This window comes from Martes martes, assembly GCF_963455335.1.
Source record: "Martes martes genome assembly, chromosome: 6".
In the NCBI taxonomy this organism is placed as follows: domain Eukaryota; kingdom Metazoa; phylum Chordata; class Mammalia; order Carnivora; family Mustelidae; genus Martes; species Martes martes.
The window spans coordinates 77,643,356-77,648,313 of record NC_137893.1 but is presented as its reverse complement, the minus strand read 5'-3'; positions in this window follow the sequence as shown (position 1 = coordinate 77,648,313).

Here is a 4,958-nt window from a genome sequence, read left to right as displayed (position 1 = left end):
ACCAAGGAAAAATCACGTCCACAGCCATTAGCCTAATTAACAAAATATGTGGTGTTGATGAGATAAATAAAATAAAAGACAAAGCCTTCAGGGAGTAGGACTTTGATTGGTCTTTCAAGTGCTAACTAACCACCCTTGGAGTATGCATTCCTAATTAGGGTATTTCTAATGTTAACTAACTACCCCAGGGTTAGATTACAATGAATTATCACACTATAGACCAGTATTTTGAAGTAAATTATAGCAAATGTAGTAATCCTCATAAGATCTTTATAAATAAGAGTCCTGCCATTAATTAACAGTTCTTTCATGTGTTCTTGCAAGTCCTTGATTCAAACAAGGCCAGATTTTTCTCTGGAAGGTCAGAAGTCATTCAGTTCTATCTATTCTAACCACACTGTGAGCACAAAACACTAGAAAGGACTTCTCCCTTTCCAGCTGGTCCCTGGATGCTGCTCATAGTACTGGGCTAAACTTTAAAGAGGTTAGATATGTTCCAGTCATTGCCACCTCCCCCTACACACCTCTCAGATCATGACACACATACATGACAGTGGTTACCTCCTAACTGAAGCCAATTTCTTCAGTTTAATCTTGTTTTCAAGGTATGAGTAGATTTCTGTACTCAAGCCATGTAACCCAGCTCATTTAACTGTTCAAGGGGCTCAGATCTCCACCATCAAATGATTTGAATGCAATGATCATTGAAACCCTGTTGTCTAGAAAGACGAAGTCCGAACACCTATCTTAGCCACTACTTCTACTTGGAACAAGACCAGTCCCAGGGGAATGGAAACTGGAGCCCTAGCATGATGCTATTCTTAGAAATAATGGAAGGCTTCTTCTATCACAGACCATGTTACTAATCTACTACATTTTTCTATTGCTTCTAGTCTTTTTAAATTTTCTGGCCTTAAGTTTTCTTTCATGTCAATGTCCCTCTTCATGGGTCTGGGCCTCCATTGGGATATTGATTTGCAGATTACATGGAGTTCTATTCATCAGCTGGCTGTTGGGATACCTGTGAAAGAGTACCTCCACCCTACTTCCAGAAAGGCTAAGTAAGAACTGCATTTAAATTTTAGATCTCTCATCCGCACCGGCCGCTATGTGAGTTATTTGGCTTAGCTTAATGAGTCCCTGCTTCCTGTCCAACGTCAATAACTGGAGGCAGCTAGAGTTAGTGTGACCAAACATCCTGGTTTCCCGGGGCTGAGGGAGTACCCGAGGCATCGGACTTTCAATACTGAAACGGAAAGTCCTGTGCAAACCTGACTTATCACCTTTGTTGGGTGATGGGTACCTTTGTTGGGTGATGGGTCAGATTTTAGCAAAGATGGCAATACAGTGGAAGTTTCACGTAGGGCAGTCCTACCCCCAGTCCAGAACAAGTGGCACTAACGCATGTTCTACTTAAAAGGCTTATTCAGCCAGGGTCTCTCCACTCAAGTTGTAGCCTTCAAAAAAAGAAGTTTCTTCTTTGATCTAATTAAAAACTTTAAGAAATTAACTTTCACAATTTTTTTTTCATTCGCCACTTATTTCAAAGGTTACTATATGGTCTTTAAGCATTTTGCCACTGTTACCAAAGTGTTGGTTGTTTCATAGACAAATGACCTCAAGCCTGGGACTCTAACATTTTATTAATGACTGGCATTTTCAGGATTCTGATATTTGCTCCGCTAATAGCTCCTCAATCGCATGTCTCTCAGTTGAGCTATCCTTAGGTTTTCCTTCTCTTCATTTTCTTCTCTTGCCACTAAAAAGTTATACAGGCTGAGACCTAATAAGTTACAAGGAGTTTCCTTACTATTAAGTAGAGTACATTCTATCCAAAGGGTTTCAAAAACCGGAATTATTCACTCAACGAATATTTATTGAGCAGTTCTTATATTATTAGCACTATGTTTGCTGCTAAGGATACAACAGTGAACATTTGTAAACACAATTTTCCAGACCAATGAGGGCTGCTCGGAAGTAAATGAGCAACAGCTGTGGGGTACAACCTTGAGGGCGAAGTTCCATGTACTATGGAAGCATAGGAGAGGGGCAACGAATCTCAAATTAGGGAACTACTAAAGACTAAATGGTCTTAATAGTCATCTGTCCAGGTATTCATTGATTAATTCAACAAATATTTATTGAGAGTTGAACATTTACAAGACACTGTGATAGCCATTGCAGATAAAAATAAATCTAAATGGGACATAGTCTCTGAAAAATACATGTAAATATATAAGTACTATAATAAAGGTCGCCAGGGAAGTTTCATGAAAAGAGATGACTTCTGTATGGAATTGTACTTGACCTTGAAGGTTAAGGAGAAATGTGAGGTATAATGGGTAGAAGAAGGGTCACCAAGACAACAGCTTGTAGAGATATGTAGAAGTGTGAAAGAACATGACCAATAGGTTATCAAGCAGTTAGGTGTGGCTAAGGGTAGGAGTAAGGTTAAGAGTGTAGCCAATGATAGGTGGAATCAGAGCACAAAATGTCCTTTATGCCATCGTAAGGGTGTGAATTTATTTTGAAATTTATGGGAAGCTACTGACTGGTTTTAAGTCAGGAAGTGACCTTTTCAGATTTGTGCTTCAGAAAAATATCTCAAGATTATGAGGTGGGCTGAAGGAAGAAGTAATTTATCTGATCCTCAAAACCACTCTGTGTATAACAGGTATTTTCACTCACATTTTATGTATAAGCATCTAGGACTTGGAGGTGTCCAGTGATTTGTCTAAGAACCCTGGGTCATTCCAAAATTGAAGAAACTCAACACTTTGTCCAGATAGGATATAGATGAAAACCTCTATGCAGTTCACCTTTGGTTTCAATCAGGCTGTTCTTGACAATAATCTTTAAAAGCTAGTGTGCTGCTTGTACTGCTGATTTCAACTAGTTTTGCATAATTGATCAGATAGAATTTGTACAGTCTGAATCAGAGGCTTTGAAGCATCACACTGTTACACAATATTGCTTTTCTGTTTCCTAAGTAAAAGCCTAGGTCACTCATATTTTCTTTTTTTTAATCTTTTTTTTTTATTGTGTTATGTCTTCTAAATCTTACACCCAGGCTGGAAATGAACCATGGAAATATTTTAACTTTTAAAATTTTGAGTCAATAGGAGGCAATTCACTTTAAGAAAGTGACATTGTTATCCTCTAATATTGTAAAAATTTCAAAATTGTGGACACTGGGTCAAATCTGTTTCTTCCTATATTAATGGGATTTGTAAGCAGCAAATAATTGTGAGTTAGCTTGATTTGGTTTTCCTCCCTTCTCAGTTTTATAACTGAGCACAATACAAATACAAATGGGTCAGTAATAATTTTCTCTTCCCTTCAAAATGTCTCTAGTACTTTGTTTTAATTACAATAAATATTAAGGATTAAGTTCATGAAAAAGAAAACACAGTAGTTTAAATTATTTCTGGAACATCTGGATTTTGTTAAAAGGTGAAGGGTGAATAACAAATCTGTACACGTTTGTAAAGGAAGGTCAGTTTACTAATTTTTCTTTCTAGAATAGTGGTTCTCAGGGTCAGCAGTATCTGTATCACCTGGGTATTTGTGAGAAATACATATTCTTAGCCTGAACCCCAGACCTACTGAGTGGAGTGGGAGGAAAAGCAGCAATCTGTTTTTCCAGATGCCCTCCAGGAAACTCTGACATAAGCTAAAGTTTGAGGCACACTGGTATAAAGGAAAAAAAAAAACAAACCCGATATGTTCCAGAATACAGAAGAACATGGTTTCAGTTCTGGGCTGCTGGGTGGTTCAGTCAGTTAAGCATCTGCTTTTAGCTCAGGTCATAATCCCAAGGTCCTGGGATCAAGTACTGCATCAGGCTCCCTGCTCAGTGGGGAGTCTGCTTCTCCCTCTCCTCCTCTCTTCTGCTTGTGCGTGCTCTCTCTCGAATAAATGAACAAAATCTTAAAAAAAAAAAAACAAAAAAACATGTTTTCAATTCAAAAGCCATGTGATTTTAGATACACCATCTATTTCCTGGTCACATCACCAGGTTTCCTGGTTAATAACTTATCCCATTAGCTGGCCTCATGAGTGGATAAATATTATCTATATGATACTTGTTATTTGTTGTAAATAAAGTATCCTCCCTCCAAGTGACTTGGATGCATATGTAAGTTTGAGAACCATTGGTCTGTAAGATGCAATATATTAAAAGCAGAGCAGCTTCAGAAGTTGTAGTGCTCAACGCAGAATTAAAATGTAGGGTGCCTTGTTTAAAAATGAAGAATTTCAGGACAGTGACAGAGAGCATTAAACCAAACATTTGAAGTACAGGGCCCTACAAACCCACAAGCCCGCAACTACACAGGTCCAACGCCCAAAAAGCAGTTTCTGTTTGTATCTATACACATTTTTTTTTCAGATGCAAATAGTACAATGCCATGAAAGTAGGCCATATTTTCCCCTCGGATACTATCAATCTTACCTTCTGAACTGTCACTCTCCATAGACAGATCATGCTCATTAGCCTCTCATTTTTGCTCATTGTTGTCTTCCTTTCAGCTATCCCAATGCAACTGTACTTCAAGACCCAACTTAAGGTCACTATCCTCCATGATGTCTTCCCTTACTACCTTAATTTACTTAACCCTTTCTAAACTTTCCTAGTATTTTTAATGTCGTCAATTTAGCTTTTTCTAAAAAATGATAATTGCTGATCATTGTGTTTATCTTGTTTCTCAAGTTAGAATACGAACATCTTAAGCACTGAGGTGGTGCGATCATCATGCAATGGAAAGAGCACAGGGTTTGTATTTTTTTTTATTTTTTTTAAGATTTTATTTATTTGACAGACAGAGATCACGAGTAGGTGGAGAGACAGGCAGAGAGAGAGGAGGAAGCAGGCTCCCGGATGAGCAGAGAGCCCGGTGCAGGCTCGATCCCAGGACCCTGAGATCATGACCTGAGCCAAAGGCAGAGGCCTCAACCCA